The sequence below is a fragment of the Somniosus microcephalus genome, chromosome 16, assembly GCF_052327205.1.
Source record: "Somniosus microcephalus isolate GS21.2 chromosome 16, FLI_Smic_1.0, whole genome shotgun sequence".
NCBI lineage: Eukaryota > Metazoa > Chordata > Chondrichthyes > Squaliformes > Somniosidae > Somniosus > Somniosus microcephalus.
Genome location: NC_141002.1, coordinates 24,936,073 through 24,955,441, shown reverse-complemented (window position 1 = coordinate 24,955,441; position 19,369 = coordinate 24,936,073). Strand labels below are relative to the sequence as shown.

The 19,369-nt window shown below is 45.9% G+C and overlaps 1 protein-coding gene across 3 annotated transcripts in view; it reads left to right on the top strand.

Moving 5' to 3' along the window:
- The window catches only part of prickle1b (prickle homolog 1b), a 249,999-nt gene that overhangs the window by 77,640 nt on the left and 152,990 nt on the right, over positions 1-19,369 (top strand). Inside the window, exon 2 of one of the 3 annotated variants that reach the window (XM_086008701.1) lies at positions 14,152-14,231. The exons of the other annotated variants lie outside the window; for them this stretch is intronic. The gene's annotated coding sequence lies outside the window, so the exon portion shown is untranslated. The remainder of the gene's footprint in view (positions 1-14,151; positions 14,232-19,369) is intronic. 3 annotated transcript variants of the gene reach the window in all.

Genomic DNA, 19,369 nt, shown 5'->3' with positions numbered 1-19,369 from the left:
AAGGCCAATGGTGCTAGGTTGAATATTTTTTTAATCTCACCAGTTTTCCCCTTCCAATCCACTTCTGAAGGTTTTGAATCCTTGCTGGATATGCTTCCATACAGACCATGAAGGTGTCTGGTTCAATCTCCAGTCACTACTGAGTTACCTGACCTCTGCCAGGCCAGTACTGGGGGAACGACTAATCGCTTTTGGGTTATAAAAGGGGAAATTAAGCCAGGGTTCCCATCTAGATTTCTGTCCAGTGATCCCTGCTGGAAAGTACAAATCTGTCAACATTGGAGGAGGATCGATTGGGATTGGTTGTGAGGCCTTCCATGGTAAAATAACCCACTTTGGAGGCTCTCACATGCATAATGGCCACTTACGAGAGATGGTGGAGGGTTATGGGCACTTGTGGAACAGTTCCCCAGTAAGCAGTCAATGCCTTTGGGAATGGAGGGAAGGGAGAAAATTGCTTAGAGAAAAATGGTGAAATAAAATAATTAAGTATCCTGAATAGCTCAGTCGGGGGATACTGCACCATGCAGTATCCAGCAGTATGAACCAGGAAACCATGACCACCGGCTCAGCTCTTGACCTGTGCAGCTTTAGATGGTTATCAGCAGCGGGGTTGCTACAGTTGTCCTCAGTACCCTGGACTAGGCAAGAGAAAAAATGATCAGGCAAGGATTCCTGCTTCTGATCATTGTCCAGTGCCCTTCAGCAATCTGTCTCGCAGAAAGTGCACACTTGCAGATTCAAGAGAAGGATAGGATTAGACGCTTCAGTGCTGACCTTACTGATTAACAGCCTGCCAACAGGGACCGTCTCCTGTTTCAGCGCAGCACTAAGGAGATCTTGTTTAGTGTTTGACAGCGATTCTTGAAAGCTACAAAAACAATTCAAATCAAACAAGACAAATGGCTCAAACAGTGGCAGATTCTGTGGTGAGACTGTAAGAATGGAAAGTCAGACTACAGAAATTGGTATCTTGCTACAGTCAACCTATTTTACATCATGCTATAGCAAGATGAATAGCTGGGCTGAATAATCCGAGCAACGAGCTTAGGTATCAATTTCAAGGACAGAGCCAACTAGAACACAGGCTGAACAACTAACAATTGCTATTTAACATATATCACACCAGCCAGCATTGTCGGAGCGGGGGAACAGTGCATGAGCCAGCTGGGTCTTCTTAAATAAAATCATCATTTCGTTTAATAAATTAATATATATATATATAAAATATATTATTTTATTATATATCGATACATAATATACTCAAAATAATTAAATAAATGAACTATTGGCAAAACTTGATTGAAATATATAACATCCTGAGGGGTCTGGACAGGGTGGATGTGGAGAGGATGTTTCATCTTGTGGGAGAATCTAGAACTAGGGGTCACTGTTTAAAATAAGGGGTCGTCCATTTAAGACAGAGATGAGGAGAAATTTTTTCTCACAGAGGGTCGTGAGTCTTTGGAACTCTCTTCCTCAGAGGGCGGTGGAAGCAGAGACTTTTAATATTTTTAAGGCAGAGGTAGATAGATTCTTGATAAGCAAGGAGGTGAAAGGTTATCGCGGGTAGGCGGCAATGTGGAGTAATCAGATCAGCCATGATCTTATTGAATGCCGGAGCAGGCTCGAGGGGCCGAGTGGCCTACTCCTGCTCCTAATTCGTATGTTCGTATGTAACTCAATGATTTAAAGGACCTGTGAAGTAAAACTGCCGAATCAAGTCCCAGTGTAACACTTATATTGTTCCAACAATAGTGTGCACAATGCTGCAAATCTGCTGCTTATTGAGCAAGTCCCACCACTAGTCACTTTCCAGATGAGTTGTTTTGGTCATTTGGAGGCTCGTCTCACATGTGCCTCCTTCATTATCACCATTTACAGTGCAACATGCTTCAAATCATAGCATAGCGGGGGTAATTTTGACCATACGATAGTGTACGACGGGTGATAGCAAATCGGCAGCCCGCTTTACATCTCTTCCTGATTTTTATTTCCATTGACTTCATCGATTTTAAACAGCCGACAAAACTGCCCCATACATTTCTTCACATCACTACAGGAGTGAGTCATGTTTCTACCCCAAATTTTTTAAATATATTAAAAATGGAAAATGCTTTGAAAGATGATGCCAAGCTTAAACACTATGTTGAAAACAGCTTGGAATGTTTACAGATAAATACTAAATCCCAATTCCACAGCATGATTGTGGGGCCCAACCCTTCTGAGCCACAGTCTTAAAATTCTAACAGGATTAGTTTAGATGGGCTTTGAATAGCAAGTAGACGGCCGTGATCCTTAATACTATCCTTGTAAAGTCAGTTGTTCAGAGAAACATGAATGCATATGCAAGGCGTTTTCTCGTGTCTATCATGTATTTCCTATTTGCAACACATTGCAGATCAGATTAAGTGCTTGTGGTCTATTAAAGGGACAACTATTGTTGTCACCTAAAGTATAATTGCCAATGGTTTCCTTTCTCTCTTCCACATTTTCTCTGTCCCCTCTCCCTCCCGAAGGCGTTGACACATGTCTCCATGGAAAGCAGTATCACATCAAACTGCCCATCCCACCTCTCTGAAACTTGGACAATTAAAGCCAAGAGGCAATTTGACCATGAACTGAAACAGAGCCCAGCTTGAAAATGTCCTCGTCTGGGTGGGAACATTTCCTCTGGTTGCTATGTGTTAGTGATACTGTAATAATAGTGGGGTGTCAGCTATGGCTCTGTAGTAACCCCGTTCCCTCTGAAGGTCGTGAGTTCAAGTCCCACTCCAGAGACTTGATCACATAACCTCGGTTGACATTTCAGTGCAGTACAACAACAAGCTGTATTTATATAGCGCCTTTAATGTAGTAAAACGTCCAAAGGTGCTTCACAGGAGCATTATAAAACAAAATTTGACACTGAGCCACACAAGGAGCTATTACGACAAAGAGGTAGGCTTTAAGGAGCGTCTTAAAGGAGGAAAGAGAGGTAGAGAGGAGGAGCGGTTTAGGCAGGGAATTCCTGAGCTCAGAGCCTTGGCAGCTGAAGGCACGACCACCAATGGTTGAGCGATTGAAATCAGGGATGCTCAAGAGGCCAGAATTTGAGGAGTGCAGATATCTCAGGGGGTTGTGGGGCTGGAGGAAATTACAGATAGGGAAGGGTGAGGCCATGGAGGGATTTGAAAACAAGGATGAGAATTTTAAAATTGTGGCGTTGCTTAACCGGGAGCCAGTGTAGGTCAGCAAGTACAGGGGTGATGGGTGAAAGGGATTTGGTGCAAGTTAGGACACGGGCAGCAGAGTTTTGGATGACCTCAAGTTTATGGAGGGTAGAACGTTGGAGGCCAGCCAGGAGTGCATTGGAACAGTCAAATCTAAAGGTAACAAAGGCATGGATCAGGGTTTCAGTAGCAGATGAGCTGAGGCAGGGACGGAGTCGGGCGATGTTCCAGATATGGAAATAGGCGGTCATAGTGACGCCACGGATATATGGTCAGAAGCTCATCTCGGAATCAAATATGACACCAAGGTTGTGAGCAGTCTGGTTCAGCTCCAGGCAGTTGCCAGGTAGAGGGATGGAGTTGGTGGCTAAGAAACGGAGTTTGTGGCGGGGACTGAAGACAATGGCTTCGGTCTTCCCAATATTTAGTTGGAGGAAGTTTCTGCTCATCCAGTACTGGATGTCGAGCAAGCAGTCTGACAATTTAGAGACCGTGGAGGGGTCGAGAAAGGTGGTAGTGAGGTAGAATTGGGTGTCGTCAGCGTGCATGTGGAAACTGACTCTGTGTTTTCAGATGATGTCACCGAGGGGCAGCATGTAGATGAGAAATAGGAGGGGGCCAAGGATAGATCCTTGGAGGACACCAGAGGTAACGATGCTGGAGCGGGATGAGAAACCATTGAACGTGATTCTCTGACTACGATTAGATAGATAAGAATGGAACCAGGCAAATGAGTCCCACCCAGCTGGACGACAATGGAGAGGCATTGGAGGAGGATGGTATGGTCAACTGTGTCAAAGGCTGCAGACAGGTTGAGAAGGACGAGGAGGGATAGTTTACCTTTGTCACAGTCACAAAGGATTTCATTTGTGATTTTGATGAGAGCCGTTTCGGTACTGTGGCAAGGGTGGAAACCTGATTGGAGGGATTCAAACATGGAGTTCTGGGAAAGATGGGCATGGATTTGGGAGACGACAACACGTTCAAGGACTTTGGAGAGGAAAGGGAGGTTGGAGATGGGGGGCGGTCGTTGGCGAGGACGGCAGTCAAGGGTTTTTTTGAGGAGAGGGTGATGACAGCAGATTTGAAGGAGATGGGGACAGGACCTGAGGAGAGAGAACCATTAACAATCTCAGCTAACATGGGAGCCAGGAAGATAAGTTGGGTGGTCAGCAGTTTAGTGGGAATAGGGTCGAGGGAGCAGGAAGTGGGTCTCATGAACAAGATGAGCTCGGAGAGGGCATGAGGGGAGATAGGAGAGAAACTGGAGAAAGATGCAAGTTTAAGGCTCGGGCAAGGGACAACCTTAGAGGAAGTTTGGCCTGGTGGGCTAGGGCAAGGGAGGGAATTGGCATAGGCAGCTGATTAGATGGTCTCTTAGGGATGGGCAATAAATGCTGGCCTTGCCAGCGATGCCCACATCCCATGAACGAATATTTAAAAAAATCTTAGTGACAAAGAAGTCCATGAGCTCCTCACATTTGTTGTTAGAAGTGAGGGTGGAGGAGACAGAGGAGAGGGGTTTAAGAAAATGGTTTGCAGTAAAGAAAGGAAGTTATCTTTGCATTCCAAGATAATCCTGGAATAGTGAGCAGTTTTGGCAGACGAGAGCAGGACCCAACAGTGCTTTATGTGGTCCAGCCAGATCTGGCAGTGAATAACTAAGCCAGTTGTCCACCATATACACTCAAGTCTGTGTCACATGGACTTAAGGGAGCAGAGATGAGGGCTGTACCAAGGGGAGTGGCCAGGGTGAGAGAGAGTAATGGTTTTAATGGGGATTTAAAGGTGGAGTTGAGGGTGTGGCTGAGCAGATCGATAGCTGCAGAAATGTTGTGGTGAATGAGGGCCAAAGGCTAGACAGTTGGGATTTTAAAAGTGCAGTTGTAAGCAAATTGGGAGAGCATTTTTTCCAGGGGCGGACATAGAAGGAAGTCGGGTTAGGAGGGGGAAGGGGGATATGGGTGGAGAGCGATACGAGGAAGTGGTCAGGGATGGCCTTATCTGTGATTGACACAATGGGCCCGATTTTGTGGATTGTGTGGGAAATGGTCGGATTCCCTGAATGTGGGGTTCTGACACACAAAAAAATGGGTCAGCCAGCTGCACGCAATTTTCCCTCAAGTGGCCAATTAACTTCCAGCGTGTGGGCAGCCTTGCTAATTGTCCATTTCCAGTCAGGAAGCCCCACAGTGTGATGTCAACATTCGTGGTGCTTTCAAGGTCCACAGCAAGCATTGCTTCCTCTGTTGGCTTCCAAATGAACCACACAGGATGGCAGAGGAGCCTGCAGCAGCTGTGGCCAGTGCCAGACCCTGAGCTGCCTCCAAATTCGACGAAGCTTCACTGCAGACATTACTGGATGGGGTTAGGGCCCACAGGGAGGTCCTCTTCCCTAGGTCAGGCAGGGAGAGGCCTCCCACTGAGACCAAGGCTGCATGGATGCAGGTGTCAGCAGATGTCAACTCGAATGTGCATGTAACCTTGGCATCACATCTCTAACTCCTTCCTCTACTCCCCCACAGGACCATCCAGAGCCCCCGTCCCCACTGTGGAGGAGGAAGAGACTGTGCAGCCAGACTCCTCAGAGGAAGCTCCAACCTCTGAGGGCGCAGCATCAGCAGAAGTAAGCGCACCCAGCACCAGCGCAGACACTCACACCTCGGGGGGACCTTCGGGACATAGAGTAGTGTTGTCACCTGGTGTTTCACAGCTCACAAGTGAGCCTTAGCAGATTCTGGAGACAGGGACAGCAGTGGAGAGTCCTTGTCATAGGGCGCAGGACTCTGCCAGCTCAGCTCAGCTCAGCTGCGCTGCATGTCGACCCTCTGCCTTTGGGTCCATCCGCAAGAGAAGAGGTGATGGATCTCCATGCACAGATGCAGGAGTCTCTGGCAGGTTTTGTCTCCAGGGTCGCTGTGAGTGTGGAGCGAATGGAGGAGTTCATAGCAACCATGAGCAGGGCCTTTGTGGAGTCTTGGCGTATGAACGCATCACCATGGAAAGGTTTGCAACCTCCATGGAGGAGATAAGTCGCCAGGGTAGGGAAAACATGGTGAGTGCTCATAAGAGAATGACATCTCTTGAGGAGCGATGGCCATCTATTGAACAGAGAAACCAGACCTTCATGGAAGTCCTTCTGAGTAGGACTGGCAGTGCAGAAACGGGTCCCCATGGCCCCCTAAAGCGCAGCAAGGTGCTCTCAAGCCACTTCCAAGCGCTGGCCCCTTCTGGCCTGTGCAGCTTCAGGTGAGTGAGCAGCAGCCTGGTGCTCCTGTTGCTGATCCTGCTGTTCCTGGTTCTGCTGCTGCCACCTCTGCTGCTGGAGATCCTTTAATGGCAAGAAGGGAAGGAAAAAAAGGCGTCCCATGCTTCTGGTAGATGCCTCCGCTGAGGAAGCGCTGAGTGAGGGTGGCGAGAGGGGCTTCCCAGGAGATCACATTGGAGAAGTGTGTGAGGCTCCAACCTTCCACAGCTGTGCCTAAGCCTTGAAGAAGTAGCCCCAAGCCTGCAGCAACAAGGTCCTTCAACATACAAATGCTCTCCGTTTAAATCGCAGCTTTCCCGAATGACCTGCAGCTGACAGCAAGCAAGCCGGCAAGCTTCACGCCAGGTTTCATCAGCAGGGTTCCCCGCAGGCGTGTTTAGCGTGGGGAACCCCTGAAAATAGCAAGGGCCCCTTAAAATGGCATTAAACATGCCAATAATTGGTGATTAGGGTCCCGACGGCCAGTCCCGACGGCCAGTCCCGCCAGTGGCGGGCGGGACTGATCCGGGTCGTGGAGAAACGGCGGTCCGAAAGTCGGACAGGGTGGGGAATCAGGCGGGGGGGGGTGGGGGTCGCGACCCCCATTTCTGCGAATTTCAGCCCCCGCCCGCCTGAAAACCCGCCCGACGGCTGGCAGAAAATCGGGGCCAATGAGAGTAGCGAGGCCACGTGAAATGGCAAGGTCAAGGGGGTGGCCGTGAACATGGGTTGGGGAGTTTACTTGGAGGGAGAGATTAAGGGAGGATAGGAGGGCAGTGAAATCAGAGGAAAGAGAGCATGATGAATTGAGATGGAGGTTGAAATCACCGAGGATGAGAAGTCACTCGGTGCAGAGGTTGAGGGAGGAAAGCAGTGAAGATATCTCGGTGAGAAAATTTATATGGTACTTGGGTGGGCGGTAGAGAACGAGAATTTTAAATGAGATGAAGGGGTGGAGCAAGTTGAGATGCTCAAAGGAGGGGAAAGTGTCAGAGGAGTAGGGGGCAGACTAAGGTGTGATTTGGTGATAAGAGCCACACCGCCACCACGATGGTCTGGGCGGGGCAAGTGGTGGAAGGTATAGCCAGGCGGGAGGCTTCATTTCGGGGAAAGGTGTCATCACCCTTCAGCCAGGTTTCTGTCAAGGCCATGATGTTGATGCAATCATCCACAATAAGCTTATGGATGGCAAGGGCCTTGTTCACAAGTGAACGGACATTCTGGAGGGAGATGCGGAGAGGGGCAGTGATAGCTGATCCGTTGGCAGAGTTCACAGGGTTAGCACTGGGAGGGGTGAGTTGGATGGTGGGAGATTGGCAAGATTAGCACCCAGCGAGCGCACTGGGCGGGACGGCCGGCGAGAGAGTAGGATGCGGCAGTTGTTGTTGCTGCTAGTAAGGAGGCAGTGACGAGTGCCTCGATGGACCCTTCGGAGGATGCCAAGAGAGGCACAGAGGGAAGCTGTAGGCTTATCTAAGAGGGAGTCAATCATGGGATGGCGGCAGGAGAGTAGAAAGGTCAAAGAGTACTGAAGGGTTCAATCGGAAGGGTACTGATGGAGTGCTGAACTGTCGGAGATATGCTCTTTTGAATGAGACTATAAACAGAGGCACAGTCTGCCTGCTCAATTGGATATGAAAGATAGTGTAATCACATCTGGAGTACGGCATTAAGTTCTGGGCACAGCACCTCAGAAAGGATCAGGAAGGATGTATTGGCCTTAGAGGTGGGTGTAGCATATGTTCACCAGAATGATACCAGGCCTAAAAGGAATAAATGGTGAGGACATATTGCATAAACTAGACTTGTATTCTCTTGAGTGCAGGGCCGCAAAATTCGGCTACATAACGCCCGTTTTTTCAGCGCTAAGAATGCCGTTTTGGTTCCAAAATGGCGTCCGCGGCACGCGCGCACGCTTCTGATGCGAGTCACGCCAGATGCCAGCTTGGTGAGGGTGTTAGTGCGGGCGCAGTCAGCATTTGCCAGAAGTATACAGATCATGTTGTCACTAATATTGTAAACACTATGGAGTAAAAATTGGGTAGCGGGCGCTACCTTCGCGGGCCCGAAAAGTTAGCGCCCCGCGGCCGATTTTCCTAGGTAGCGCCCCGAGAGGGAGGAGGGGTGCTACTGGAATCACCCCGCAGCCCTCTTGGGGTGCTGCGAGCCAATATCGCGGCGCTACGTGCCACGGTACTGCCGGCCTTCCGCCCCTTATTAAAGGGGAGGGGCCTGGTGCAGTGCGTCCCAGCACCCAGCTGGGCCACCAGGGATCGGGAGTGCTGGCAAATGAGCCCGGCACTCAAGAGGAGTGCCGGGCTCACGGAGAGCAGCCGACACCCCACGGGGGGGCTTCACGGGGACCGGGGACAGCAACGGCGGCAGGTGCTGGCAGGCAGCCAACAACAAAAATGGCCGCACGCCACCTCCCCTTTAACTAGCGCTGCCCCGGCCGCAGGTAGGCCCCCCTGACCCCGGCGGACATAGCGTCCGGCGGTAAGCCAGGGGGGGCGCCACCCAATATTACAGCCGGGGCGCGAGTGCACAGCGATGACGTCATCACCGGTTGTGCAGCACCGCGCGGCGCTAATGGTTAGCGCCACCGCTAACCTCCCGCTGAATTTCATGGAAGGCGTTAGCGGCGCCACACCCAGGCGCTAGTTGATTTGCGCCCCGTTACAGGAGGCGCAAGTCAACCAAATTTAGCCCCCAAAAAAATCTTTCCTCTGGTTGCTATGTGTTAGTGGCGAACAAACAGCGCCAGTCATTCATTACACTTGCACTTGCCCACAGACTTTCTGTAGGATTTTGCGTTGGAACTTACTGCAATTAGAAAGCCATTTTGGGGCAGCACCTTCTACAGGAGGGCTGTGACCTGTGTGAACACAGCAAGCAACTGGGGATCTCCTTAATCAATCAGATTGAAGAATCGTTAATGAGCAGTGCAGAGTCTGAACCAGGAAATGTCAGTTAGGATATTTAATCCAATGATAATCAGATACAGAAAGCAAAATAAAAAGATGGAACAAGAGATGGGATTCAGAGTGGGGTAAAAGAGACAGAAAGAACAAGAAAAAAGTATTTCAATTACTCATTTTTTTAAATCTCCAAAAATAATGAAAAGGAATGCGGCTCCACACTTGTAAAAGTTAATTTTCAGTGCCAGAGAGGTAGTTTGGCCATAATTAAGACTTATCAAACTGTTAAATATTTACTTACCCAGGAATGGACAAGCCCAACCTTTTCTGGCATGTTTAGTGGGTAAATCTAGTGGGTCACATAAGTAAAACAACTTCCCGCAGCTTCTGGAGGAGCAGGGCATCTCGAACAGCAACTTATGGAATTACACGTTTAACTGCGTACGTGTGGTCGCTGGAAGTTGCTGTCCGATTTACACTTTAATAAAGGTGAGCGCTGTTAGCCTCACCATTATTTCTACAGCAAAATCCAGCCCAATGTAAAGACAGTATGAACATTTCCTCTGGTTACTATAAGTTAGTGATATTATAATCACAGTATGGGGATTTCCTCCGGTTGCTACTTGTTAGCAATAATGTAAACACAGTACAAATTTTGCCTTTGGTTGCTATGTTTTAGTGATATTGTAATAAGGATATTTGCGTGGGTCTGCTCCTGGGACTGGTCAAGGTGATGTGACGTGAACTTCAACATTTTACGCAATATTCTCGCTGTAAAAATCACTGGAAAATTTAAGCCATGCTGAATGAGGTGTAACTGTGTTTTTAATAGCATACTATGCCATAATTATGGCTGAACAACCTCTCTGGCCCTGTAAAGCTAATTTTATGTCTGGAGTGTTATTTCCTCCATTTCATGATAAAAATTCCATAGATTTTAAAAATAATAATAATTAATTAATTTTTTTTTAAATTTGTTTATGATATTACAGTTTCTATCTTAATCCCATGTGTATATCCCAATCTTTATTTCACTTTCTGTGAAATTATCAAAAAGTGAATGATAAAACCTGCTTGTTACTTCCTGGTTTGCTGTCTGTGAGAATTCTTCCATCTGATTGGCTGCTCAGTTTGCTTGATGAATTCACTGTTGGTAGACGCCACAGATCCCCTATAGAAGGGACCAGATGGAAAGTCATGTCGGAAAAGGGGAAATCGATGCCACAGAGCCCGCTAAAACTTTGTGGGCAGCTTTCTTCAAGTGCCATCACTTCGCTGCTGACTGCAAAATCCGGGCCATTGTAAGAATGGTATAAACATTTCCTCTGGTTGCTATGTGTAAGTGATATTGCAATCACAGTGCGGACATTTTCTCTAGGTTTCTACGCGTAAGTGATATTGGAATAACAGTATAATATTGCCTCTGGTTGATATGTGTAAGTGATATTGTTATCAGTATGAACATTTCCTCTGGTGCTGTGTTAGCGAAATGATAATCACAGTATGAACATGTTAGTGATATTGTAAAAACAATATGAGCATTTCCATTGGTTTCAATGTATTGGCATTAGTATGAACATATGCTCAGGTTTCTGTGTGAAACTGATATTGTAATCACAGTATGAGCATTTCCTCTGGTTACTATGTGTTGGCAGCATTGTAAACACAGTATAAAAATTTCCTTTGGTTGCTAGTGCCAGTGATATTGTAATCACAGTATGATAGTCCATTCTAGGATTCTAAGTGCAAGTGATATTATGGTTATATATTTTGAGCATTTCTTCTGCTTGCTCCTTGTTAGTGATATTGTAATCACAGCATGAAGAGTTCCTCTAGCTGCTATGTTGTAATCACAGTATGAACACTTCTGGTCGCTAAGTGTTAGTGATACTGTAAACACGGTATGAATATTTCCTCTGGTCGCTATGTTCAAGTGATATTGTAAATACAACATGAAGATTTCCTCTAGTTTCTGTGTGTTGGCTATGTTGTAATAACAGTCTGGTTGCTATTTGCCAGTGATATTGGCCACACTGTATGAATATTTCCTCTGGTCACTATCTGTTGGTGATATTGTAAACACAGTATGAGAATTTCCTCTGGTTGTTCTGTGCTAGTGATATTGTAAACATAGTATGAACATTTCCTCTGGTCTTGATGTGTTAGTGATATTGTAATCACACTATGAACAATTTCCTCTGGTTGCTCAGTGTAAGTGATATTTTAAACATGGTATGAACAATTTCCTCTGGTTGCTGTGTGATAGTGATATTGTAAAGACAGTATGAATATTTTTTCTGGTCGCTATGTGATAGTGATGTTGTAATTACAATATAAAGATTTCCTCTGGTTGCCCTGTGTAACTGATATTGCAATCACAGTAAGAAAGTTTCCTCTGGTTGCTATGTAGTAGTGATATTGTAAACACACAGGCCAGGATCTTGCGGTCAGCGGTGAAGTGAGGGCTCTCGCCGCTTACCTCGAAGAAAGCTGCCCACAAACTTTTAGCATGCTATGTGTCGTCGATTTCACCTTTTCTGACATGATTTTCCATCTGGCGCTATCCATAGGTGATCTGTGACGTTCACCCGTCTGTGATGTCATCAAGCAGCCAATCACATTGAAGCATTCTCACAGACAGCAAACCAGGAAGTAAAAAGCAGGTTTTATCATTCATTTTTAAAATTTTACAGGAAGCGAAATAAAGATTGGGACATACACATGGGATTAAGGTAGAAGCTGAAATAACCTACACAAACTTGAAAAAAATAAAATAAAAATTAATTATTATTTTAAAAATCTATGGAATTTTTATCATGGAATGGAGAAAATGACACTTCACAAATATAAAATAAGTTTTTCAGGGCCAGGGAGGCTGTTAGGCAGTAATTATGACTTAGTACGCCGTTAAAAAATCAGTTACACCTCATTCAACAAGGCTTAACTTTTTAGAGAGTTTTTACACTGAGAATAGTGTGTAAAAAGTTGAAGTTCACGTTAAGAGATTAGCGTGTAAAGTTAAGGCACATGGGATTGGGGGCAAGATATTGACTTGGATAGAGAACTGGTTGGCAGACAGAAAGCAAAGAGTTGGAATAAACGGGTCTTTTTCCTAGTGGCAAGCAGTGACTAGTGGGGTACCGCGGGGATCGGTCCTTGGACCCCAGCTATTCACAATATATATTAATGACCGAGATGAGGGAACTAGATGTAATATCTCCAAGTTTGCAGACGACACAAAGCTGGGTGGGCGAGTGTGCTGTGAGGAGGATGCCGAGAAACTCCAGGTTGATTTGGACAGGTTAGGTGATTGGGTAGAAGCATGGCAAATGCAATGTAATGTGGATAAATGCGAGGTTATCCACTTTGGTGTCAAAAACAGGAAGGCAGATAATTATCTGAATGGCAATAGATTGGGAGAAGGGGAAGTGCAATGAGACCTGGGTGTCCTTGTGCACCAGTCACTGAAGGTAAGCATGCAGGTGCAGCAGGCGGTTAAGAAGGCAAATGGTATGTTGGCCTTCGTAGCGAGAGGGTTTGAGTACAGGAGCAAGGATGTCTTGCTGCAGTTGTACAGGGCCTTGGTGAGACCACATCTTGAGTATTGTGTGCAGTTTTGGTCGCCTTATCTGAGGAAGGATGTTCTTGCCATGGAGGGAGTTCAGCGAAGATTCACCAGGCTGATACCTGGGATGACAGGAATGATGTATGAGGAGAGATTGGGTCGATTGGGCTTATACTCGCTGGAGTTTAGAAGAATGAGAGGGGATCTCATTGAAACTTATAAAATTCTGACAGGACTGGACAGACTAGATGCAGGAAGGATGTTCCCGATGGTTAGGGAGTCCAGAACCAGGGGTCACAGTCTAAGGATAATGGGTAAGCCATTTAGGACAGAATTGAGGAGGAATTTCTTCACCCAGAGAGTGGTGAACCTGTGGAATTCTCTACCACAGAAGGCAGTAGAGGCCAATTCATGAAATATATTCAAGAAGGAGTTGGATATATTTCTTAAGGCTAAAGGGATCAAGGGGTATGGGGAGAAAGCAGGGACAGGGTACTGAATTTGGATGATCAGCCATGATCTCATTGAATGGCGGAGCAGGCTCGAGGGGCCGAATGGCCTACTGCTGCTCCTATCTTCTATGTTTCTATTTCCATCTGCGAGTACTGCAACAGTGCACCCTGTGGAGGAACAGGGTATCACTGACAGCAACTTCCAGATTGCCGCGTTTAACTGCGCATGCACAGGCTCCAGAAGTGTCTGTCAGTTTTACAGAGTAATGTCGGCAAACGCTGACAGTTTTGTCGTCATTACAACTGCAAATTCCAGGCCATTATGAGCATTTCCTCTGGTTGTTCCTTGTTGGTGTCACAGTATGAAAAGTTCCACTGGTTGCTATGTGTTGGCTATATTGTAATCACAGTATCAACATTTCCTCTGGTCGCTATGTTCAAGTGATATTGTAATTACACTATGAAGATTTCCTCTAGTTGTTGTGTGTTAGCTGCCCAATGATATTGAACACACTGTATGAGTATTCTTCTGGCCGCTATCTGTTAGTGATAATCATATTATGAATATTTCCTCTGGTTGCTATGTTCAAGAGTTATTGTAATTGCAACATGAAGATTTGCGACTGTTGCTATCTGTTAGTGATATGTAATCACAGTATGAGAATTTACTCTGGTTATTCTGTGTTAGTGATATTGTAAACATAGTATAAACCTTTCTTCTGGTTGCTATTTGTTGCTGTTTCCCACATTACAACAGTGACTACATTCCAAAAAAGTACTTCATTGGCTGTAAAGCACTTTGAGTCATCTGCTGGTCGTAAAAGGCGCTACATAAATGTAAGTCTTTCTTTTATTATTACAGTATGAACATTTCCTCTGGTCTCGATGTGTTAGTGATATTGTAATTACACTATGAACATTTCCTCTGGTTGTTATGTGCCAGTGATGTTGATCACACTGTATGAACATATGCTCTGGTTGCTATGTAAACTCAGTTTGAAAATTTTCTCTAGTTGCTATGTGTTTTGACATGAACAGTATGAACATTCCCTCTGGTTGCTGGTTCGCAATATTGTAATCATGGTTTGAAAAGTTCCTCTGTTTGCTATGTTTTGGCGATATTGTAATAGTAGTACAAACATTTTCTCTTAAAAGAGAAAGACTTGCATTTATATAGTGCCTTTCATGACCACCGGATGTCCCAAGGTGCTTTACAGCCAATGAAGTACTCTTGAAGTGTAGTCACTGCTGTAATATGGGAAACACGGCAGCCAATTTGCACACAGCGAGCTCCCACAAACAGCAATGTGATAATGACCAGATAATCTGTTTTGTTTAATGATGTTGATTGAGGGATAAATATTGGCCAGGACACCGGGGATAACTCCCCTTCTCTTCTTCGAAATAGTGCTTTGGGATCTTTTACGTCCACCTGAGAGAGCAGATCTATGTGTTAGTGATATTGGAATAACAGTATGAACATTTCCTCTGGTTCTTTTGTGTAAGTGATATTGTCATCACAATTTGAATATTTCCTCTAGTTGCTATTTGTTTCTGATATTGTAAAGACTGTATGCACATTTAATCTGGATGCTGTGTGTAAGTAATATAATAATTTCAGTCTGAACATTTCCTGACATTGTAATGTGCTCTGGTTTCTATGTTTTTGTAACATTGTAAACACAGTATGAATATTCCCTCTGCTGGTACTTGATGCCGACATTGTAAACACTCTATGAGCATTTGATCTAGGTGCTATGTGTTTGCAATATCACAATCGCAGTATTAACATTTCCCGTAGATGCTATGTGTTAGTGATATTGGAAACACAGTTTGAACATTTCCACTGGTTGTGTGTGTTTGCGATATTGTAATCACAGTATGAAAAGTTTGTCTGGTTGCTATGTTTTGGTGATATTGTAACTGTGGTGACAGTATGAACATTACTTGTGATTGCTATGTGGTATTGATATTGTAAACATAATATGAACATTTCTGTTGGTTGCTATTTGTAAGCTATTTTCCAATCACAGTATGCATCAGGCTCAGCTGTGATGTGTCCCACCCTTATCTCCCCATGGTCAAAGGACCTGCTGACACTCATTGTCAAGGCTCGCAATTGCAAAATGGGCATTTGGGTGACCAGCACCTAATGAATTAGACGGCGAGAATCAGTCAATGGGCTAAAAATTCGGGGGCTTTACACCACCCATTACCGGCAAAAAAATAGCGAAAAGAGGGCAACTGCCGCTCTTTCACCAGCTGGTGGCGGGTCCTGCAGCATCCTCCATTTCCCCAGGCCCAGCAGCGCTGCCAGTAAGATCCATCACCCTGCAAATTAAAATGAGGGAGAGGTGACTTGGACCTTTGCGCTGAGTTCAGCACTGGGTCCTAAGCTCGGCATTTAAACCTAGAGTGCAGCAAACTAACAGAGGCACTGTCAGCACCTCTTAAAGCGACAAATACATCTTTCAGATAAGTTTGCATTTAAGCTTTTGGACTGGGCTTTATTGATTTTATTGAACTAGTGGCTTGCTGCAATAGATATTATAAGTTTTTAAGTGTGATGGGAGTGCTGCTAGACGTTTGCAAGGCCTCAGATGGTAAAGGAGGGCCTCTGAGAAGACAGAAAATGCTGCAAATACTCAGCAGATCAGGCAACATCCATGGAGCGAGAAACAGAGTTCATGTCTCAAGTCAAGATGCTGCCTGATCTACTGAATATTTCCAGCATTTTAAGCTATCATTTCAGATTTACAGCATCTGCTGGCAGAGGGAAGAGGAAGAAACAGAAGAGGAAGGAGCCAAAGAGGAGAAACAGAAGAGGAGAAAGCAGAAGATGAGGAAACAGAAGAGGAGGAAGCAGAAGAGAAGGAAGCAGAAGAGGAGGAAGTAGAAGGAAGGATGCAACCCAGACAGCCCCTATGGCCGGGATATCTGGGATGGAACCAGTGACCACAACCCCAATTCCCCTTTCACTATTAGTCCCACACCTTACCTTCCCTTTGTTACTGACCATAACAGTGTCCTCTTGGCCACGATGCTGAAATAAAAGCCAACAAAAAACAAACTTTTCAATCCATCTTTATACATCTATCCATCCAATATGACATCAAGAAATCAACTCATCTCCCTTATGCATTCTCTTAGTAACTGTCTTGTGTGTGCCTTTGCCTGTCCTACTGATATCACACAGTGCTACCCCAGTGGCTGCAGCATGGCTGGTGGAAGGCTGCTGACTTTCAGTGGGGGACACTGCACATGGCCTTGCTGGTCGACCTTGAGGAGCTGGTGGCTGGAAATGTCAAATCAAGTGATGGTGTTTCTTCTTCTTCTTCTACTTCACTCTCCTCTCCCTCTTCTTGGTCAACCATTGGCTGGGTAGGCTGCATTTCTTGGGTGTGTGAAATGAGGAAGGCACAAGGGTGGAGTTGTGGTGAGGGGAGGGCGGGAAAGCAAGAGGTGCAGGCCAGAAGGAGGATAATGTAAGAGGATACCAGCATCTTGTATCCTTCCTGCCCTGCTCCTGGCCTAGGACCCAGCCAGGCCCCTGCCAAGAATGGCCTGCACTGTCTCCTCCAAGGGGGTGAGGTGAGGCTAGGAATGGGACGTATGCCTCATGATTGGTACAGATTGCTGATTGGGAGTCGTGGGGGAGCCATGCATTGAGCAATGTGTGAGGCTAGTGATTCAGTTGGTGGGGGACGTCTTTTTAAGATGCATTCACTGACCTTGGCCAGTGGTCTGAGGTCATGAAGCTTCTTTAGGCACTGGAGCCAGGTCGTGGGGGCGACACTGCTGGCAGTGACAGCCTCAGTGATGTGGTCCCACATCCTTCTTTCTGGAGGGCCTCCTGGCACCTGTGGGTAGAGGACCTCTCTTGCAGTGTTGACCCCCTGCACAAAGCTGGAGTGCTGCGTGTGAGACCCTGGTTGCCCCTTCCCTGGCTTGCTGAGCCATTTGTGTTAGTGCTGAAGCACTTTTACCATTTTTTGAGGTTCCAAAGGGAATTCTGCTTTAAGAGCTGGAGACTCCCATTTGGGACTTCTTTTTAATGTTAATTTTTCTAAAAAGGCAGTAAGGGCTGAAAACTGCAGTTTTTTACTTCATTTTAAATTTTTATTAGTTCAGAAGGCATTGCCCTTTTAATGCATTGCCCTTTTAATTTCCCACAATGCCTAGCAAACTCTATTGCCTCGCTTTCAGAGGCTGTTGGAAGCTGGAACGCCACTCCTGGACGAGAACTTCGACTCCCATGTCTGCACTAACACCACCAATCTTTAGCCGCCAGCGCGAATTTTTCTCTGGTAGCGCTTCGTCCATTTTCAGCAGCTGTTAACCCGAGGCCACGGTGACACCGGCTACTCTCGTGGCAGCCACGAATTTTTAGCCCAATGCCTGTATGAGAAGAGGGAATTATACTAGCAGAGAAAACAGCTGAAAATCTTTAAAAATTGGGGTGGAAGGCAGGTCACAGGATGCCACTCCTGAATTATCTTTGAGATTTAAAAAAGAAAAAAGAAAGACTTTCATTTATGTATCGGCTTTCACAACCTCAGGATGTTCCAGAGCTTTCTACAGCCAATTTTTGAAGTGTAGTTACTGTTGTAATGTAGGAAACATAGCAGACAATTTGCGCACAGCAAGCTCCCAAAAACAACAATGAAGTAAATGACCAGATGTTTTAGTGATGTTGGTTGAGGAGTGACTATTGGCCAGGACACTGGGAGAACTTTCCGGCTCTTCTTTGAGTCGTGCCGTGAGATCTTATACTGAGAGGGCAGACGGCGCCTCGGTTTAACGTCTCATCTGAAAGACAGCACCTCCAACAGTGCAGCGCTCCCTCAGCACTGCACTGAATTTCACTCAAAATTGTTGGCAATTTGTTCATTGACTAGCAGGGCAAAGTTTAACAGCGTGTTCCTTTAAATCTAAGGATCAATTGTAGAAATTTAAGGGTGGTAATCTATCATCTCATAAATACTGAAAAGGGCAATACAATTTCAAGAAAGAAAGTGGTGACTCTGTAAGAAATTTTGCCCTCTTTGGTCGACGTGGCAGCGGAATTGGTGTGTGTATATATATATTTATATCTTTCCCTACCACTCGTGTCCCCACCAGCCCCCGCCCCCACATGAGGTGCAGCTACCACAGACACCAACATCAAACACATAAAACATGATTTTACCCTTTCCCTCAAATTGCATATTATTACTGCTTTTAACTTTCCATCACCACCTCAGACACAGATAGTTGTCTTTCAAAGATCTCTCCTCTGTGATAATTATTGGCTCATGATGGCTTCAAAATCTTGTATCTCGGACTCAGAACCCTAACCAGATAAGTTGCAGTATTTACATATTTCAAGTATCTCTCTAGGTTATGGTATTTGGCTCCTATGTTTATTACGTGCTTATTGTTGACCCCACACCCGCCTTCACCCGCCAGCTTTCTTCCGTCCTCTCCTGTCTCTTGCTTGGGTGTGGTTCTATGGATTCCAGCAGCCCTCCAGTATCTCCAGTGACCAACTGGCCATTCCAAATCTGGGAGCCTGCTCACCATGTGTAGCTAGGCTATTCAACCATGGGGGAGGGGGGCATCACGGCTGAGCCAAATCCCACCCACACGTGCACACCTAACCCCCAATCGCTGGGCACTGATCAGCAGCAGGGAAGTGTAGCAAACTTTATTTTTCCCCTCCCCAGTCCTGGGCCGCTGATGCCAGTTATAGCATTACAACTGCCACATTCATGCCCACTCACTTAACCTGTCTATATCCCTTTGCAGCCTCTTTGCCTCCTCCTCACAGCTTACTTTCCCACCTAGCTTTGTATCATCAGGAAACTGGGATACACTGCACTCGATCCCCTCATCTAAGTCATTGATATAGATTCTAAATAGCTGAGGCCCAAGCATTAATCCTTGAGGCACCCAACGAGATACACCCTGCCAAACCAAAAATTACCCATTTATTC